This window comes from Merops nubicus, unplaced genomic scaffold, assembly GCF_000691845.1.
Source record: "Merops nubicus isolate BGI_N331 unplaced genomic scaffold, ASM69184v1 scaffold14249, whole genome shotgun sequence".
Taxonomy (NCBI): Eukaryota; Metazoa; Chordata; class Aves; order Coraciiformes; family Meropidae; genus Merops; species Merops nubicus.
This window is the reverse complement of record NW_008630708.1, coordinates 42,701-65,046: the sequence shown is the minus strand read 5'-3', so window position 1 is coordinate 65,046 and position 22,346 is coordinate 42,701. Positions and strand designations below refer to the sequence as shown.

The window sequence follows — 22,346 nt, the reverse complement described above, 5'->3', positions numbered from 1 at the left end:
CTAAGCCAGTTGACTTGAGCTGAAAAAGTTTTTTTTCATTTAAAGTTCCTATTAAGCCATAGGCCAGCTTGGGGCTCGGAGGATCCAAGCATGCAGTCTTGCTTCCTAACCAGAGCTGCATAAAGAAAATTAAATATCCATGGGTCAGACATCACACTGGGAACATGGTTATCATCTAGAAAGAAAGGCCATCTTTTTCTCAAAAGAAACCATCATCACACATTTTGACTGTTCTTCATTTATCAGAAGTATTTATAAGTTACGATGTAAAAATATAAAATATTTGCTTTCCTTTTCCACTGTCAATTTTATTTTTCTATCAGTACTGAGCATTTTTAATTTTTTCCCTTTTCCTCATTTTTTTTTACACTAATGGGACTGTCAGGTCTTGATACATCATCTGAAATCTGCTTTTATCACACAACTGAGCCTTAACTCAGCTGGAAGTATCACCGAAATCTTCAATTTACATTGCCCTTTCTACCCTGGCATTTTCAAAATGCAAAATCTTCTCTTTGCATCTTCTTGAATTAGACATCCTAAGTGGTTACAAAACTGCTCCAGCTTTGTCACCGAAACAGAGGAATGTCTTGAGAGGGGACATATGGAGATCTAATAGATGTCAGAACCATTTCTTCTGTTTCCCAGACTCTCTCTCCGGCCATGGTGCACCTGATCAACATAGCAGATGAGAATTTGTCTGGAGCTGTAAAGCCATCACTACACTGGAAGCCAACAGCCTGGTCTGAGGATCCTGGGTAAATGAAAAAGGGAGTTGTTGCTGACACAAGAACGTTGTTACAAGGGTCCCCAGAGATCCATCAGGATGGTATAAAGAGTGCACAACTGCTCGTCTAAGTCAGTGACCCTGAATTATGGGGATAACGCTAACTGTTCTTACTGACCAAAATTAGCAGGCATAGAATTAAAATATGTTCACTTAAACATAGCTTAGCCAAGGATCAGATCATATTAATAGAGATGTTGTTAAATAGTGTGTTAAGAGCTCACTGATCAAGACACTGAAATGAAACAGACAGAAAATACTTAGCTTCAGATGAAACAGAAGATCTTAAAGAGCCTATAAGGTCTTATAGATTTGGTATGCTGGGATTGTGGTTCATCATATCCAGGGACAATAGAATGTGGTGAAACTCTGTTATCTTCAGGAGAGTCACATTTCCTTCTACCACATCTGAATTTGGTCCACCATGTTCTATAGCAGAGTCATAAGAGACTGCACAGTGCGTGTGCATCTCTGTAACAGCTATACTGTCCTTGGTGGTTCTGGGGGAAGCCTGAAGATCACAGCACTTGCTCTGTCAGTCTGGCATCAGCCTGCTTAGAAAGCTCATCTGGCCTTGCAGCTGGAGATTTCAGGACCCTTTTAGGAAAACCTCCTAAGTAGGTATGATGAAGTTTGTCCTTCAGCCTCACCTCAGGGAGCTTCTTGTACAGCAATAAAGAATTTTTTTTTTGTGACTATTCATCAATAAAACCCCCAAGAAGTATCTGAGGAAGAAAAAACTCACATTTTTTATAAGAACTGTTCCTTGCTGTCCATTGAAGTGACTTACTTCTCAATTGCTGGTGTTATTGTGAAAAGCCCTAGCTCCTTGGCAATTACAATAAAGATTAAGTAAGAGTAACATAGGCCACCCTCTTCTACATCAGGCAGCACAACAGAGTGCATTTGCCTCTTCCTATCAAGAGGAAAGTTAGCAACCCAGAATTTGACACTTTGATAATGGCATTTCTAATTCAATCAGTGAAAGATGATGTACAGAAACGGTCAGTGGGACCCCGAGAACACCTGCTTTAGAGTGAGCAGCACATCACAAACGTGATCTCTGCTCTCTATTTCCCCCTTGTTTGTACTAGATTTGTAAAAGCATAAAGCAGGAGTGGACCAGACTGGAGACACATCAGGTTCAGCATGAGCATCCTGTGGCAAACTCTGGATGCTTATGGAAAATGATAGGAACGGGGCAAGATTATAGTCTTTTCCCAAGTTCTTTCTGACAAGATCCAGACTAATTTATGCCTATTCAGCACTAAAAGGCAATTGGCCCCCTCAATTCCATGAATGTTATGATACAATAACCCATACTGACACTATCAAGATCTGGGATGAAGGCAACGCCTTGGGCCATTATACTCTCAAACTCTGGCATATGCCCTCTCAAAGGTGACTGAAATTTAAGTCTGACCTGAGGTTCTGGTACAAAATTGCCTTTCTGCAAATTCTTGACTGTGACAATTTTTGTTGAGAAAAGTTAGTCAGAGAAAGAAAAAAAAAAAATAAAGGAGAGAAAGAAAAAATAGAGTCATCACTTTTCCCATCAGCAGAAAATGTCTAAAATTTGAATGTTCTAATATTATTGAGCCATTCTGATGGCATGCCTAGATACTATATTGACTACAGTTCATAAAGGTTAGAGATTAGGATAGAAAACTGATAATGGATGAACTAAAAATGCAACAATACCTGTACGTTAGACAAACAATACAAACTGACATTAAAAAAATCATTCCTAGAAGGGAAACTTGTCCAGCCATTTACAGGTTACAATTACACAGACAAAATCATTATGCATGCTAATGCCACCTGCAATAAAACATGAAATTAAACCCTGTAAAGTAAATCCATAAAAATAAATAAAACAAAGCATTAGCACAGACAAGTTATGTCTTACTGTGTTCCTCTGGTTGCTCCTTTTAGTTTGGAAAGGAAAGGGCTGAAGCATCCCAGTTAGACAGCACTAATAATTTACCCTTTGCTCATCTGCAGTGTTTATCATGGATTGCAGCCTACTCTCTAAGGAGTTTATGATTTTTGAATCCACTACTGCTGTTGGCAACAGCAACTTGTTAAGCCAAGAGGTGAACACCCTGGAGGACTCATTTCCCTGAGCACTTACAGACTTGGATATTGCAACTGCAGTGACAGTGTCTAGGTTTACATGACCTAAGCAAAACAGGTAGTTTGAAGAGAAGGAATTTTCTGCTTGTAATGGAAAACTTGGGAAGAAAGAGTTCCAGAAAAGGAAACAGCACAAAAAAAAAAAAAGGATTGAAGACCATTCACAACTGAGATCCTGCAGAGGCTTTTTGATAAAGATTTTCATGTTAAAGAAAATAAAACAACAAATGAACAACATGAAAATGATGAATGTATAACGTAGTTTCTTAAATAATATTTTCAGGATATTACAATAAATTATAATCTGCCAAGTCAAGTTCTGATTCTCAAGAAAAATTCAGAGATACCTCACTTATCTTTTCCTTATCATCAGTGATATCCTTTCTGCAAAGAGCCTCAAAGATACCATTCCTTTTCTATATATTGGTTACTCCTCTCTAGATGACTCCTGACCCTACCACCACAGGTGTTTTCTCAAACTTCCAGCTAACCTGAATACACAGGAAGAAAAATAATCAAAGATGAAGAAGGTTAAAGGTTAAAGTATGTCTTCATAACACTTTGCACAATGATTCACGATGATTCACAAAATGAACAAAGATTAAAGGTAAATATTAAATTATACATAAAAAGGAAATCTACATACTTAAGGGCCATTGGGCAGCTAAGTTCTATTTCATGCTAAAACCAAAGAAAGACAACTCTAAAAACATAAATAAAAATAACTCCTGTTTACTTAGGCCAAATGAAAAAGAAAGCTTAGAAAAGAGTTGTCTTACCTGCTTGTGCTCCCCTTATTTATGTTTTAAGAAAAATGCTATGAAATGGTTTTTGCACAAAAGCAAATACTGGACTGTAGCCAGACTGTGCATTCCTCCACCTGAGCATCCTGCTCTGCTGCATGCACAGTGACAGTGTCTGCACTCAGTGTCATCTTGTTTCATCTTGTCACCCCCATCAGACAGCCTCAGATGGACAACCAAAATCTTTATCAGGAGTGAAGGTGAAAGTGTTGCAGCTGTATTTGTAGCATTTGGGTACAGGACTACAAAAATTCTGGCAACAAACTGTGAAAATACCTGCATTTACTTCTTTCCCTAAAAGCTTTAGATTTGCCTAACTGTTGCTGTTCAACTATTTGAGATCGGAGCTGCACTGGGTGGTAGGTCAGCACCTTTGGCTGGTTCCAGTGCCTAATACACATCCACAGAAGATTTCGGCTTTTATAACGTTACATGTATCATGTGTTGCAGCAAGGTTAGTGTCTCATCTAGTCCATGAACCTCACGGCAGCCACTGTGCAGCCAGCATTATGCAGCTAATCATTTTGTCAAGACAAGTGCCATTTTAAAGGTACTTTGCCCTAAACCAAACTGGTGACTGAGGTGGCATTCCCTCCTCTCCTATTTACCTCTCTCTCTGCAATGTTACTTCCTCCAAGAGGAGAAACCTGCCCTTTTATGAAGTCTACATTAAACTTTGAATTATGTCTGTAAACTAAGATAAAATTCTCCTGAGTATACAATCAATTATTCTTGTTGATTAATTAAAGAAGCCTCATGTTTCTATGAACTTGCAATTGGCTGCAGTGACCTACTCAAACTTTCATACATAATATACTTCTGTTAAAACCGTGTGACTAGAAATATAAATCTTGGGGCATTTAAATACTTCTAAAGTCAGGGGGGGATTTTTATTGAAAAAAAATGTGAGGGGGAGTCTTGGCTATTCTACAAAAGTGTAACGAAAATTAACCTGAAATAGTAGAGATTACAAGCATATCTGAACCAGTGAAAAGAATTGAGAAATGCTCTGGACCCCAAACATGCTTCTAAGTCACCCATTTTCTAATGAGGAGGCACCAAGGCTGCAGAATACACAAATCTGCCAAAGAGTTCCAAATTTCACATGTAGCCTGCAAACACTTAAGCGTGCTTGTCCAAAGAGCATTTAGGTGATAAGAAAAAGAACTCTAAATTGGTTCTTTATAAACATTAAGAAAAAGTGACAGGGATGGAATACTCCGATTGCTTCAGTCCTGAATAATCAAGGGAACTCTTGTATATTTGGATGCTGTGTTTCAAGGTGTGACATTGTACAACTTCACTCACATTTTTGCTAGAGAGACAAAGTCCATATCATTTAGGGAAAATCTTTGTTTAAAGTAAGCATAATATTTCCTGGATTTATGCATGCCTCATATAGCATTAAAGAACCACTTTGGCTATTGATCAGTTTTTCATGAAAGCATATACATTTAAATATTTATGCATGTTATGAGCTCTCTGAAAGAAATCAAGGGCATTAAAATATGAGAAAATAAAAACTTACGAAAAGAAAGCAGTCTTTCACACACTGCAATTAATCCACAGGCCTTTTTTACCACAGGAAGCTTCTGAGGCCAAAAACTGAACAAGAGGCAGAAAAAGGGCTGGATGCTTGGATGGATGTTGAAAGTAATCACTAATGTTCCTGAAAACTGTACAGAAGAGATACTACAAAGCTTGTCATACAGCTGAAGCCCAGCCTCTAACTATCAGAAACCAAGACGAACTCTAGTGCAATAAAAAGATAAGTTTCTCAGTCTGCTGTTGAAAGGTTTGAGGACTGGCCGTCATCCTGGACTAGATATGGGTTTCATACAAGTCCTTTTTGCATGTGTAGGTACCAGCTGAGGATGACCCTAGACTGCTGTATTGCAGAGGACACAGATGCTGCACCAGCACTGAGGTGAGGCCAGAGCACCCCACTGGCATCCACAGCTCAGACTGGCACAGCTGCTGTGGAGGTGGGTGGGTGATATGACTAAACTAGTTTGTCACAGTTATGTGACAGATTTACACCTTTTCTTGCAGGGAGAAAAACTAATTTCTCAAATAAGATCAGCTGATTTGGGACTGATTTGACCCCTTCTGTAGGAAGCACCAACACAAGAGTGAGAAACACTCCATCTGTGAGGTCTGGCTTTTGTCCAGGACTCCCTCACTGAGCTTCTACATGCGCTTCGGTATTGAGTCAGTCAGCTATAGAAAGACTCTGTGACCTTCATGGATGATTAAAGTGTGTAAGAATGCATTTAGCCTATTAAGGATAAGGTTTGTTAATGCCTGTCTTCAAGAGGCACACTTTGATTTCTATCAGTCCTATGTTTTGTATTAATCTCTGTGCTTCCAGTCTCCTAGCAAAGATAAGGGTCAGCTCTTTCAGTGCCATTTGATACCATTGTGTCACAAGATAACCTGGATTTACTGATCACATTTACTGAGAAGGCATGGAATAGCCTTCTATCTTCCTTCTGAAGGAAATCTCAGAAGGTAGGTTATTTCATTCCCCCGGCTTCTGAGTCCTGTGGGTCATTCCTCTATCCCAGTGTGATGTTGTTAGTGGGGTGACAACTTGAGAGTGTCTAACTGAGACTCTTCTCTCAGTGCTCATTGTAATAATTTCCCTTTACGCCTTTCCTGTGGTATCATTAATATATTAATCATGCACTATATATTTGGAAGTCAGAACATACAACTTCCCAACACCTAATGCGCTATAGATTGTATGAGACCACCATCCCACAGCCCCATCTCAGTAGGGGAACAACCTTATCTGGAGCCCAGTAAATCCATTATGACTTTTTCTGAGTCAGAGCGTTGCAGAATCCCATATCCTATATGTCCATGGGATGTATTTTTGTCATTGCTGAGAGGGTGTAAGAGGGGATGGAAAGGTTATCTACTGTCTATGGCAGACAAGTTCAACGCGGCTTTATCATTAAATAACACCAGTCCCAGCAGGTCTCTTTGCTGTGGGAGCCCTTTCGCAGGGGGAAGGAGATGGGCAGGAGGCTGCAGTAGTTCTGTCAGACTTCCCTGGCTGATTTTCTAGAGCTTATTTGAGCCAGAGAGAACTTTCTGCTTCACCACCTTGTGGAACTTAAATACCTAGTGATGGAAGGAGAAAATTTTCTCCTGTGCATGTAAGTATTTTATTCCTTTTCAAAAAAATCAATCACAGCAATACTACTTCTGTTTTAAAGAGTACTAAGCTGGGAGCATTTACAATTACTTAAAATTGATTACTAGCAGGGATGAGTGGCTGAAATTTGTCTGTGCTCTGGCCATAGCAAGTCTGCCTCAGTTAATCTGCCTCACTTCTATGTCTATAAAATGGGACATCAATATTTGACTGTTTCACAGGTTTTTATGTATTTGAGTAAGAGGATGGCGGTCAAATATGTAGGATGGAACTTTTCAGCTTCTTTCACAGCCAATTTTAACATTTCCCCCCAGGGTTAATTCCCTTTTTTTTTTTTTTTTTTTTTTAATTCAGTGCTACATTTCTTCAAGGACTAGGATTTACTTCGTCACAAAGTATTTCAGTTTTCTTAAAATAACAGCTGAAGTTCATTTCAAAGCTCTGATAATTTTCCAGGCTTTTTTTCTTTCCTCCATCCACCTCTCTCTGCCCTCCTTCCTTATGGTAGACAGTTGAAAAGGACAAGATGATAGAAAAGCAAAGGACAGTACAGAGAGCTGGAAACCCAAGGAGAGGTGGAAGAGCTCAGCCGAACACCATTTAAACCTTTTTGTTCTTTGAAAGGCATGTATAACGAGCTCCATAAAATTGTCCTACCTGTCCTTATTCAATATTAGCAAAACATTGTTCCTTCCATTACAAAAGAAATGCATGGTGCTATTATGTCCAGTGCAACTTTTATGCACAGCATGATTGTACCAGTCACATCCTATTTCACCATCCCGAAGCCACCTGTAATCCTCAGAGCAAACAGACCCTTTTGAGCCTGTTCAGCACAGTGCTTTAGAACACATTTTGGGTTTTTTGCCCAAGTATTAAATCTCTAGGTAGAGCCAGCGTAAAGTTCTAAATGACAGAAAACTAGCATTGTTTCTCCCTGCTCCTTTCATAAAACTCTAATTTCAGCTATTTTTGTTTCAAACAATACTTAGTTACTGAAGTTTAAAATCCTGTTAGGTCTTTGTAAACGGTCATCAATACATCAAAATGCCTTCCAGAAAAATGACAGACATAAGAAACCATCCTCAAATCATGCTTTTCTTTTTACCTTTAGAATTTTAAACTTAGTTTGTAGCAGAGATATATACAGCTATATATGTATGCAAACTTAAAAACTAATGAAGAATAAAACTAGAAACCTAAGGCAATACAGCAAGCTCCACATCTTTCAGGAACTGATGCAGCCAAAAGACTCCCACTGACTTACTCTCCTTAGTAACCTTTCACTTTGCTTTGAAAATCAAAGTAAAATTTCAGTACTGCTGACATCCTAGCTTTCTCATGCATTTAATGCCAGAGACAACTTTTATCAGTAGTTTCAGATGAGCAAAAGCTGCCTGAATACACACAATGGGAATGTTGTAAAAAGAAGCAAACATTTTTCCTTTTTTCATATCATCATAGTTCTCTACAGTTACTGGGCATATGAGTAGGAAAAAATTAAATAGATGTGAAAAAAAAAAATCTTAAAATATTTGTAGCTCAACTGGAATTGAGATATTTACACAAAAGACTGTTCTTGTGCAATTCCTGAATACATCTCATGTCCCAGGATAGTCTGGATTATTTGTCCCACACAGTCCACACTTTCAAAGTAGGAAGAAATTCTTACACCTCAGCTTTTGAGAGATCAGGATCCTGGTTTTAGGAAACAAATATCCAGCAAGGGCTCTTTTGTCTGTTGCAACTCACCAGTATGTTTTGGGTCTTGATTTGCTTTCAGCCTTTTAGCTCCCTGCAGTTTGTTTACAGCCATTATTGTCACCACAATCACAAATTATTGGAATAATACTTGCATTACTGACTTTCCCCTACCAACGTTAGCACTCCGAAACACGTGAACCAATTGCAGACTACACAAGGCACCCTTGTAAACTCTGCCTTACACTGCTTCTGCTGTCATGAACTTGCAACAAGGCTAAGCAAAATCAAGCAACACCCCTGGGGACCTGCATTTTTCCTTAGACAAAACTTGCATTACTTTGGGTTTTATCCTGTCATGGATTCATGCGAGTGGATATGTCCCTTTGCCTCTAAGTTTCAACAAAGCCATATATGATTGTGTGTGAATCCTATAAGCTCAGAAACAAGTAGGTGAAAAGACAATCTCATGACTCTGGCAACTGTCTCAGGATCTCTGACCTCCTGAAACTGCTAATACCAAGTTTCAGAGACTATGAGGTACAAACTCCCTTTCGCCTTAGCAGCTTGGCTGACAAAGGATTTAACTCTTCTGTCTAGTACCAAACAGAGAAGGCACAGCTTAAGTGAAAACACTAACATCAAATCTCCAAAGATTTAAGGAGAGTTTACCTCAATGATTCCTGTTAATATGAATAACAATATTGTAGTTTTGACCAGCAGTTCATGATTCAGGCTTCTGGCTTTGGAATTGCAATACATACACTGTGTCCTAAATGCCCCAATATAGGACAAGTTTTGTGACTCAGTCATTAGGGGAAAAGTTTTAGAAAACGTCTTTCGGGCTAATTTGGGGGACTTTTCTTTACAGATGACTCCTCTTGTGAAGTCAAAGATGAAGAAGCTGTGTTGCCTTATATTATGGGCTATTACTGATCCAAAATGACTGGGAGATAGAGCCCAATTCATGGATCTTCAATTTCTGTCTTTTATGTTTAGGATCAGAGAAGCATTCTGTGTTCATTTTTTTTTTTTTTAAACAGGAAACACAGCTGTCAAAGCCATCCTCAGATGTTTAGAATGAGAAAAAATGCTTTTCTTCCCCTTTTATACTCAGAAATGATCATCCTTAAAAAAGAATATTAAAAACTTCTAGCATGCAGTTCTCTCACTCTCACACATATACAAAAGCAAAATAATTTGTTAGCCTTTCAGGGAGAGAACAATTGCAAATGTGGTGGGTGAGATTTCCTTTTCCTTTTTTGTTTCTTTCTTATTTTTTCAACAATATTCTTTAAACATGCAAGAAGTAAACCTCCACATTTTCTCAACTGACCACAAACCACTTATGCCATTTGCGTTTGAGAGGGAGTGCTCCTCTGTATGAATGTGCATCTCCCTTTTTCCTGCACCCTGGAAACCCAGGATATACCTGATGGTTCTGAGGCTGCTGCTCTGTGTAGGCAGGAAGAGAAGCCTGGGAAGAAATGCTCAGCTTCTCAGAAACTGAGTGTATGCCTCACAATCCAGAGCAATATCTGTGTTACACCTGTTGTATCAACACACAAGTCCTGCAAAAGATGGCAAGAGGGCTCAATAGGTTTCATAAAAAAAAAAAAAAATCAGGATGTTTGCCTTATTCCTCAGAGAAAAGACATAGTGATACTGTCTATGCCTGTTAATAAAAGGCTTCTATTTCAGCAGGTATACAGCAAAAACTTGTAATAGGCTATATTGTTGTTACTTGTATTAACATATTTGGGTCATCCATATGGTAATTTTATTTCTTCCCTTACTATTGCATACATCATATTTCTTGGGTTAGGTCTTTTTTGTCAGGCAGGTATAACAAGTCTAGTATGGTGTCTCCTCTGTTAAATGCAGAATTGCTTCTATTCTTCCTAAACAATTTCAGTTTCACACAGTAAGGTTTTATGTCATGCTGGGCAACAGGGAGAGCAAAGATGCAAGGAGAAAGAACACTTCAGTAACAATTCTCAGCTTACATTTGTAGTTCTTTTCATATGGGCAAACCAAAGGAACTAACAATGGGGATTAAGAATTTTCATTATGTCTGAAGAAGCAGAAATGCATCACTTCAAAGTGCTTGTCTTACAAACATAAGGAAGGTACATGATGTCAATGCTACAAGTAAAAATGATGATTTGTACACTACAGAATTCTGGCCAATATCCCTCGATATCTCATTTTCCAGGTTTTAGAGTTATTCTTTATGTCAGAAAATGTTAGTGTTCTAGCCCTGATAAAGGTCCAAAATGTTAAGAATTACATAGATTTTAAAGTACAGAAACAGAGGACTTCCCATCATGTACGAAAGTCACTGCATCTAAATTCTTTTTATGTATTTAATCCTCAGTTCTTTTTATGTACTTCATCAGGTGTATTCTTTTCTGTTTCAAGCCTGTGTTATATACCATTAAGGATTCTTCTGTTTTATTAAGAACAATTTTTGTAGTTAATTGACACCGTAATATATTACATAACTAATATGCAAAACACAAGACAAGTGTCATGTCATGTCAGCTGAATGGTGTCTTTTTTTAACTAATGTAATTTGAACACATACTTATGACTCATCATTTAGATGGTGATTACAGATCCTAAGATTTAATCTTGGAACTAACTGTGAAGTTCTTAAATTTCATTGTAATTCTGTCTTGTCCTCTCTCTTTTGCACTAACGGTACCTATGTAAATTAGGCAGATCACAGAGCAGCTCACAAATAAGAAAAAGGCATCTGCAATAATACTTTGCAAAATCTAATGAACAAATAATCATGGTTTTCCATTTTGTACGAGTCCAAATAGACCTAATCTTCTACTTGAACAATAATTTTGCAATTTATGCAAGTCAAACATCCAAATCTTCATTCAGTGACTCAAACCTTTTTAATTTTAATGTTGAGATGATTTAGTAAAATAAAAGTAGAATACACACCTACATAAGAAAGCTGACAATTTTTGCCACTTAAAGATGTTTTTCACAAAACTTTTGTGCAAGAAAGTAGCTGCTATATAGAAGGGCAGTTTCTATACCCTTATGGCAGATGACTATTTGATAAATAATACTTTTATGGCCATACCCTTAAGATATTTATACATACTTGTGTATTCAAACTTCAAGTACAATAGAACACATAGAATCATAAAATTGCTTTGGTAGGACGAGACCTTTAAGATCAAGTCCAATGTGAACCCAGCACTGCCAGGTCACAACTAAACCACATCCCTATTCAGCACATCTGTGCTATTTTTTAAAGTACCTCCAGGCCTGGTGATTCAACCACCTCAGTGAGCAGCCTGTTCCAGTACTGGACAACCCTTTCTGTGAAGAAATTTTTCCTAATAACCAATTTAAACCTCCCCTGGTACAACTTGAGGCTGTTTCCTGTAGATCTTTAATCATTAGAATAGCATGTGGTTGTTTACTTTAGACCAAAGTATTACATCTAAATGTAAAGAGAAGCAGCAGTGCCATTCTTGGTTCAGAGCTGAAACAATGGGTAGGTAGATGATGAGAGCTGGTAGTAAGCTGCAGTAACAGACTGCCTTAGAAACTTAGAAAAGCAGAAAGAGAACTGGGAATTCATATTTAATGTTATCAATCCAGTTTTCTTCCCCAGTGGGAACTCTACGCTCATCTTTTCCTCCAACATTTAAATTTTATTAAACTTTATGAAAGGTATAATTTCACACTGTTAGTGATATTTGTGCTTCTGTAGTGCCATTAATTTTGTCTTTCTGAATATGAGTTCCCTCTCTATAAAAAGGTTGCATATCAGGGTTTCCTAAAGAGCCTTATAATGAATATGACCTCAGGCTGGGGCTGCCCATCTATCTGCAGTGAAAACTCAGTTGTGGGCTGCTTTGAATTCTGAAAACAGTGACCATGGCAGTCACAGCACTACCCCAGCCTAAGGCTCTTGTCTCACATATCCCACAGATCTGGAAAAGATAGCCTGCCCATGACAGCTCCAACTTGTAAATGGTTCTGCTGAGCATAGCCACAATTAAAAAGTCCCTTTAGGAGAGACAGAAATGCTTTGTGAGCTACAAATGTGCTCTGGCCCTCCAGGAACGCCTGCTGCACTGCTTTCAAATCCAGAGTGCTGACATCCAGACATTCTCCATTTATGAAAAACCAAAGTGCTTCCTCATGAAGAAAACTGCAAAGCCTGTGAAAACAATAGAAATAGAAATAATAGAAATTATGTGTCTGTGAAGAAGGCTGATTTTTATCCCTTCAGATAACCACATAAATACTGTAATGGGTAAAAAAAAGTCTACATCAACTGTTGGCAATGGCCAAAGGAAGAAAAACTGTCAATGAATATTTAGAGCCAATAGACTTAAGTCTACTTGAGCTTTTTTTGTTTAAATATCAACAGGGATACACACTGAGATGGCAAAATTTTCATAATGATGGAGAAAAGAAAGAAGAAACCATTTCAAGAGATTTTGAGGGATAAGAAAACAAGGGGTGACAGTAATGTGATGTATATTGTATATTGCATTCCAAAAGTAATCACATTGGATGCTGAAAGAGCAAGTAGAAGGGTAAACCTATAAATATGGTGAAACAGATGACCTCTTTCAGAAAACTTCTCCTAGTTCTGTGCTAGTCAACAACATTATTAGAGTTCTGTTGAGCCACACGAAATCACAGAATTCTGCTTGAAGATAACACAGAAGACTGAAGGAAACTTGAAATCAGGGAACAGGGGATAAACAATAAGGCGGGTCAGACACACCAGATGATTCAGTCATGTACTTAATATGGCTAAACTCAAAACAATCCAAATCTTGGAAGACCGTATGTAGTTCACCTGCATATAAGTATATTTTTAAAAGGAGTGACTCAGAAAGTGAGTCACGGTTCATGTCTGATAACCAAGTGAACAGACACTCCCAGGACAACCTACAGGCTAAGGTTACATGAATAAAATCCCTGCTCGCCCTCTGAACTGACTGGAAGCTGTATTGCCAAGGCAGGGGAGTGGTAAAATTCAGCTATTGGATCTTGGAAATCAACAGAGAATTACCTGTGAGCTGTCATTTTCTACTGTTTTGCAGTTTATTAATGTCTCGATCATGCTGGTGATCAGGAGCATGAGCATGACCACACACATTCACATGCACACAGCTTCTATGGGGCATGGTGATTCTGTAACTCTCCAGCTGCTTCCAGGTCTGTAAACACTTATTGTCTTTGTTTCTGCTAACGAGCTGAGACTTACCAGGTGACACAAAACACCTGAGGGGCAACTTGCACAGACTGCAATTAACTCTTGGTTCCTGTTTCTGCTATTTAATTAGACACATCAATTTTGAACACTACACACACTGATCACAAAAAATACAGGCAATTACCAACAGTCATCAAACCCTATTCTCTAAATTACATGCCAAAGATAAATGATTTTAAAGCACAAAACCAATATAAACAAAACATTTTTTTTTATGTTCTCTGCCAGATAAGCTTAACAGTTCCTCATATTAAATGATAATTCCTGCTTCTGTCTAGGGTCATCAGACAGATATAACAATGTGATAAAAAATATTCTCCTCTGGGCAAATCTCAGCATGTATTTTCCTACAGAACAATGTAAAGATGAAGAGTGTGCATGGAGAAATGAACTAGAAGTGAGTTAGGCCTTTGGAGCACCAGTTATTCTTTTTGCTACTCTACAAAGAGTAGCAAAAGTACACCAAAGAGTGTAAGGTGTTCAATAGTTAATCAGGTTACTTTAAGGTCCCTGTTTTACTTTGGATCCTGTTTCACCTGCCTGCAACTAATGAGTGCTTCACAGACCCTGATCCAGAGCTTTTAAGCATAGTCCATAAATGCATAACCCTGAACATCGAAGTGAATATGTCAGAAAAAGGTTTCCTTTCAGTCCTGTGGTCATGTAACATAGAAATCCTAGGAGACAGGTCCGTGGCTGCCAGGGACAGAGGTTTGATTCAGGCAATAGCTCTAGGCTTCTGCTGAAATGGGAAGACAATGGCTGTGAAGGAAAGGGATCACTACTCCTAATGAACTCCAAATACAAGGAAAGCTGTGATCTGGGACCCACCGCTGTTCACACAAGCACCAAAGTCAGAAGTACTTCACTGCTGTGAAGACAAAGGCTGCAAAGCCGTTGATGGAACTTGATGGGAGCTGTTGAAAAGGGATTGCTTACCCTGGATAAGAGAGGGTGTAGGAGGCAGCTTGGCAATGTGTATAAATATCTAATGGGAGGGAGTAAAGAAGATGGCACCACGCTCTTCTCAGTGGTGCCCAGTGAAAGGTCAGGGATCCAAAAAGTACAAACTGCAACACAGTAAATTTTATCTACATATAAATAAACACATTTTTATTACAAGAGTGGGCAAACTGACAGAGGTTGCCCTGCGAAGCTATGGAGTCTCCATCCTAGGAGATATTCAAAACCCAAATGGAGACTGTCCTAAACAACATGAAGGTCTGAGGGATGCTGCCTTGGGCAGGGTTTTAGACTACATAATCACCAGAGGCCCTTCCAGTCTCAACCATTCTACAATAAGAAATCAAAAGTGGCATTAAAAATTGGCCAGAATCAGTGGCTTTGCTCTATGCATTGTACCTGATTGCATACTTACAGCAGCTTTTCTCTGAGAATAAAAAGGAACTAATTCCATAAGGTTAAATGACAAAGGCTTTTTCCAAAGGGAAAAAAGTTAAATCAATAAAGTAAGAAAGTTACATTTCTTTCTTTCAGTAAGAAAATCTCTGGCTCACTGTTTTAAGTGCTTCATCAGATCACTTTCCCAAAACTACAGGGTTGATGACAATAAAACAATAAGAAACTTACTTTTGTATCTAATATTAAACAGATGTGTTTATGAATAAACATAGGGCACAGACCTGCCAAGAACAAGAGTGGCATTTTGCAACCATTTTCCAGAGCAGATGTTATCATCATTCAAGGAATATGAGTGGTCCTATTAACTTCCAGAAAATTATTCACATATTCAGCATTATGGTTCATTTTTTTGCTGCCTTGCTGCTTATTAGCCTTTGCTAATTTTATGGAGCACTTATAATAGGATCATGGACAGCACATGGTGTACAACGACAGCCCCCATAACTACTCACAAATCTGTTATGCATGTAACACTTCAAGGAGGAAGGCACCTCCTTCATATCACTTCACCACATGAAATTTTGGGGAATATATATTCTATTTTATGCTTAGTTGTGAATAAATTGGCATAAAATCTTAAAATAGCTCTCATGAAATAAAATTTAAACATTGCTTATGCTATGCCAGCATTTACATTTTACAACAACAGAAGCACACAACCCTACTGGTTCTGACTAAATGTCCCACTCTCTCCATATTGTGTCATGTGCACAGCCATACGTAGACAGAAAAGGAAGAGTAAGGACAGGACAAGCATATGAAATCTCTCCCCTTCTACTAATCCTGTGTCAAACCACTTTCGGCTTGGGGGATTTTCTGAGCCTACTGTAGTTTGCCATAATAATAACCTGCAACAGATCTCTTGTCAAAGTTCCTTCTGTGAATACGACTACACTTCTTGTGACCACAGCAACACTTGGTAAGGTCTCCTGCTTACTGTCTACAGAATCACCTTCTTCATCGCATCTAAACCTAGCTCCTTCTGGGATGGTTGAAGCTGTCATGTGAAAAGGAGGCAACATCACAGTGCAGCCATTCCTCTGATGCAAACTGGGGTACCGAGTGCACACATTAGGCTTCAGAGTGTGCTAGCATTACGAAATTCTGATTGCCCCCCAGAACTCTCAGAACTTGCTCTGACATTACATATTCCATATGGTCTGTCATGCTTCAATTAAGTTTCTTTTATCTGTTTAAAAAAAACCAAACAAACAACATTTTTACAATTAACTAGTATTGAAATATTTCATATTTTCTTTTCTATCTGGTTTGTTTTAGTATTATTTCTCATGAGTTTGCAGTTGCTGAACTCGATAGCCCCCAGTAGCCCCAAGGTTTCACCCCTAGATTTTGCTTCATTCATTAGAAGCATAGCAGTACAGCATATGAAAGCTGCAGGAAGGCAGGTATTGATATTAAAACCCCATTTTTCCCTTAGAACTTGCTAGGGATCAAAGCACTCTGTGGAAGCTGCTAGACTGGGATAAGCTTCTGAGCCTAAATATGACTTGAAGTTTACCCAGATTCATGCTTTCTCAAACTGCCCAGTGCTTCTGATGCAGCACCATAAAGGTATCATGCAAATACATAGTTTCAGAGAGTTTTTCTGCTCGACCATTTCTGACCACAGTTCTTCTCCTCTAGAGTTCATGGAATATGAGATCAACCTAGACAAGATAATTGTTTAAGCTGGTGCTTGTTGTAATTTAATCATTACACTAGGATTAGCTCTACTTTGTTTCAGCAGAATTACTATCATTGCAAGGCAGGACACTAGCAGATTTTTTTTTTCCTTCTGGAAAAGACACATTTAGGCATGCAGATCTTTTAGACAAAGGATGAGGAGTCGCATAGGATGCAGTTTGAAGAAAAGAACTCTCTACATAATGGCATATGATAAAAAGCTATCCCCATTTTTTGGTAGCTACAGCTTGCTCTTCCTCACCCCCTCACCAGCTGTTATTCTTCTGTATGTGAAACTCGTCCAAAACATTTCACATACACACACACAAAAAAAAATCAAGTTAAAAATACAACAATTCAAATATACAACAACATGATACCCAGAAAAACAGTCACTTCAGCAATCAACTGATCAAGTCAAACACCACAGTTAGAATTTGATTAGCAGCCGTTGCAGAGATTGAGAAATGGCACAATGGAGTGGAAAGGAGATGATAACAGACCTGTAGTTTGTAAAGTTGCCTAATCTTCCCCTCCATGTCCTTCACAGCCTTTAGTGTCATATGAAAAAGGCATCTTTCTAAAATACATATCTATATATTTAGAACCATTTGAAAAGTACCCATGCACTGACTTTGAACTCACAAACTCTTTAGAAAAGGATACAGTTTCAATGTACAATTTAATTATACACATTCTCACATAACTGCAAACTATTTCAGAAAGATAAATATGACAACAACCTTATGTCCACAATGACATGATGTCTTTGCATTATCAGGGCCTGATACAAGTTTTGTCAGTCATTCAGTCCTGAATAAACAAACTCATAAAATATAAGACCATGAAATCACTTGATTCACCAGGGCTGAGGTCTACAGAGTACTTTGCCTATTGTAATACCTGGGGACATTGCAACAGGAGTTTATCAGGGTAACATTGCTTTGATTACTCTGAGAAATCACTCTTGTGCTTTAAGCCCATAGAAAATTATTCATAACTATATTGACATCTTTGCAAAAATTGCCAAGAAAGAGATGGCTAAAATGTTTATTATCTTCTTCCACACAAATAACAGTAATGAAAAAAAATCTCTTCATTTTGATTGTGCACAATGACAGCTTTCCACTGTTAGCCCGTATCTTTGTTATGGACTTACTATTACTTAACTCCTACTGCTCAGCTGTCTCTCTGTACAAGGTATACAGAACATATACTACCAAATTAATCTCCATAACAAATGTCACTCTCTGTCACTATCTTGGTGGTAAAAAAATCAAGGTTTCAGAGAGACAATGCTTCAGGAAACAGTAATTTGCCTACAGTCTGAGGCAATATTTAAGCAATATTCATTATTCAAAAGCCCCCATCCAACCAATCAATGCTAAAAAGCAATTTAAGCTCTAAAAATGTAACCACCTTCCTAACCTGGATGAGCACCAACTGAACACTATGCTTGTTTCCACTGAAAGACTCTGGCAATAACAAATACATTGCAGCTATTGAGAAAAAGGTTCAAAATATGGCATATGACACTGAAGAGCTCTGGCAAACACAGTCCAGAGAACTTGTGTGGGGTGGTACAGTTCTGATGTTACTAATCCACACAATCTACTCAGCTGCTCTTCTGCAAAGAGACCACTGATCTCCTGCCTGGGCTGGTGGTACAGGACTTACAGCCAAGTCACATCTGGTGCAAAGATGGACTTCTGATTCCTGAAGAAAAAACACTGAGGAAGTGTTTTGCCAATGACCAGGCCTAACAGGAAAGACACAACCAGCAGGAAGAGAATCCAATACGCAGACTGTATTGGAGACAAAAACATTATGACATGAATGACCGCCAGGGGTACAAACAGGTCAACCAGCTTGTACATGATCGACATCACCCCCAACGATCCCACTAAATATGTGACCCGGCCCACAACAGGTGGTACAAACAGTGAACCGAGGTTTCCCATAGTTGGTATGGGAAACAGCCAGTCAAATACATAAGAGAAAGGTGACCACATGACGACTCTCACCCCATCGGCCCACGTTCGCAAAGGCCTAAACAGACCGGGGCCCAGCTCCAGGGAGAGTCAGGAGGTCTGCCCTGAACCAGGAAGCTCTGGGGAGTGCACTCCACAGACAGACACTCCTGACCCCCTGCAAGTGGTCCCAGCTTTTATCCCCAAGCAGACACCTGACCTTTGTCAACTCAGTGCGGGACCCCTGGGGCTCATTTCCCTTATGGCTCTCCCTGCAGGGCCGGCCGCACCCTGGGGGGAAGCTCTAAGGCAAACTCACCACCTCTTCAATGAAGGGCTGTGGGAATCACCCATATGTCAACCTTAATTGGGGTACTCGGGGTTCAAACCCCAGCATTTCAGGAAGGCAGGTTGGCTGTAGAATGCTGGATGATGATTTCAGCATGAATCCAAATATACTCAATGTGTTACAATATTTCTCTCACCTAAAGCAAGCTTTAAAAGATTCATGTCATTTACTGGTGTATCATCACTTTTTGAGTAGCTTTCTTCATGTAGTGAAAGTCTGAACTACTTTGTAAAAGATTCAGATATGATGTTCATGGGTGTCATTATTTTATTTTAACAATTAATACTTTGAGCAGTTGATTGAATCATAAAAAAGTGAATTGGACAGGGAAAGGAGTTGAGGTATCCTTTTTTTAGTGGTTGCGCAGAGCTTCCATTATTTAAATTAGCATGACTGATGCAGGATGAGGAAAAGAAAGACAAGGGAAATTATTAAAAGAAAAGAGAGGTAAAGTTTTGGTTTAATGACATAAAAATGAAACATGGAACTCCTGAGATGCCTTCTTTTTGTAAGGCTGCAAGGCGTGGGAGGAAAGTGATTTGTGGCAAAAAGTTTATGCCTTACTGTATCTCCTGACAAGACAGAAGCCTGTGATTCATGGAGATAACGGTGAGTACCTGCCATCTAAAAGTATGTCTAACTACATTACAGACTGATTTACAAACTACACACAGTATTAATTATACACAGTGCTGCCATTTATCACAGAAATTCAGCTATTGACAGAGAAACAGAACAAATAATGAGGGCAGAAAATACCAAGTACGTGCTCTATCACCCCTGTCCCCGCAGACCCGTGGTGTGTGTTTTCTAGTGAATCTTTCTCTTTTTCTAATGGTCATGGAGAATAATGACCTGCAATAAAGGCAGACAGTTTAAGTTCTGCAAGACAGAGCTCAGCAGACCTGAGAGCTGCCTTCTTTTTCTGACACATTACATGTAATAAATGACAAAATGTTTGCCACATCTCCCCACTTTGCTTGTGTGCCACCACATAATGGATGCCTGCTGTTACTGAAACCATGAGAGCAGTTATCTTTCCTGCTCAGGTGGAAAAAGTCTGCATTTTGGAGCTCAATATTTCTGTTCCAGCCCTTGCTGACTGTAGGGCTGCAGAAACACTCAGTGCTTTCCTCCATCTGACAAACTGCACAAATGAAACAAAACTACAAATTTTGACTTCCCACTGAAATGATGAACCAAAAAAAGAAAAATCCCCTGAAGATAAAGAAGGGTCTCCATACCCTGGGAAGTATTCTAGAGATTCAGCTGCTGCATAGAGAGGATTTTCTCTTCTTTGCTCTTCCCACCAGTTCATTTTTTTCAGTCAAAGCTACTTAAGGAATTAGACCTGAATATGATCTCTCTTCAGGATGACTTTTTTTTGACAGATTTGTCACTTACCAAAAATATTTGAGTCAGGTCTACTGATTCTGCCTCATTCTGAAGTGGGTTAAAAACAAATCTGTCCAAAAGAAAACTAAATTCCGGACGTCCCTATTAGTCTTAACAATGTTGATATATCTAAGAATTTGTCCTCCCCTTACCTTTTTGTCCCGTGAAGTGTGAATCGGTCAGAAGAAACTGGGAATGCACAGATTTTTGTTTCTTCACTGATCACTTTCCTGAGCCAGGGGAATCCTTCCGAAACCTACTGGTAGAGAATGTGCTTCCTTAAATAAACCAGAAAAACTGGCACTAATTTAGATACTCTTTTCTGGAACACAAATCAATTTTATATTAATAGGGCTGAACTTTATTAAAAAAGGAAAGATCTGCCTGTTAAAACTCACTTTTGCTATGAACTTTCTATCTCAGTTTAAGGTGGTGCTGTTAACTTGTATACTCCCCGCAGGTGAAACCAGAGGATGAAAGTAAAATATCTCTGAATAAAACCTAGAGCTGGAATATATTGAGTTCTGCATTGTAACATGACTTTCATAGTTAATTTTTCCCATTATTATCTCAGCAAGAAATGTTCCTTTATATTTGCATGCTACTTTTATCTATTATCTTTAATTGCCTGGCTCACTTTAATTATTAGCCTAAGAAATTCTGGGGATGTCAAGGAAGAGTCTCTTAACACAGTAATTGTGCTAAAAAGGCAAGATTTCCTTAGCTACCTATGCATTAAAACCACTTCCTGCAATTATTGCATCACTTCCGACTTCTTTTTTTTTAAAATATTCTTTCTGGACTTACAAGGTCAAGAATAATCCTCTTCAAATATGAATGAACTTCAAATCATGCAGAGTTGTCTTCCTGAGCTTTACAAACAGTCTGCTATTTCTTTGGGAAGCATGAACTGCTACATGTGTCCTTTTAGGACACTGGCTGAAAATGTCAATGCTGATATCATCAAGCACTGCTGCAATTTTTACATTCTTGCTAATCTACTGAAGCCAACAAGCTCCTGTTCTTGCATGCATTTTAGATGCCCAAAGCCCTTCTGCTCTCCAGCTGACCCATGACAGAAAGAAACGTAAAATGAAAACAACAGAGATGGCACTATGATGATAATTTCATCTTTATTCAAGATAAATGAACCTTAAAAAATCCAGGAGAACAGCTCCAGAGTGGTCTGTCTACTGTCAGAATAAAGTGATGCAGAATCTGGCCTTGCCACTGGCCTGCCACACAGCATCTGCCACTTTGGCTATGTTTTATCTGCTCACATAATTTGGCCAGATCTTTGGGTAGTAAAAGTGGACATGAAGCCATTGATCAGGGTTTGCTGATTTACACTTTGGGAGAATTTATTGTTCTTCATTCATGCTAAAGCACAGACCACCTCAGTGCCCCACGCTGCTTCTCTCCCCCATCTAGACCCTATGAACTAGTTCTAGGTCAGTGAGCGAAGGCACATGTTTTAATTTGTTCTAGACATCTCCAGAATCAAAACTATTAGTTCTGATTTAGTATGAAGCATAAATAAAGAAGATCAAGCAGAGCTCTGAAGGAACAGATGACAAGTATGGCAAGTTCAAACACGGGTCCTTGAATTAGTGATTTTAATGCTAATATTTCTGACAACCAGACACAAGCTATAGACTTCTTTTTTCTAAC

At 38.8% G+C, this 22,346-nt stretch overlaps 1 protein-coding gene across 1 annotated transcript in view; it reads right to left on the bottom strand.

Moving 5' to 3' along the window:
• LOC103779754 (receptor-type tyrosine-protein phosphatase R-like) overlaps positions 1-22,346 on the bottom strand; it is a gene marked incomplete at both ends in the record, with an annotated part of 97,303 nt that overhangs the window by 39,729 nt on the left and 35,228 nt on the right. The gene's annotated exons all lie outside the window — the stretch shown is intronic.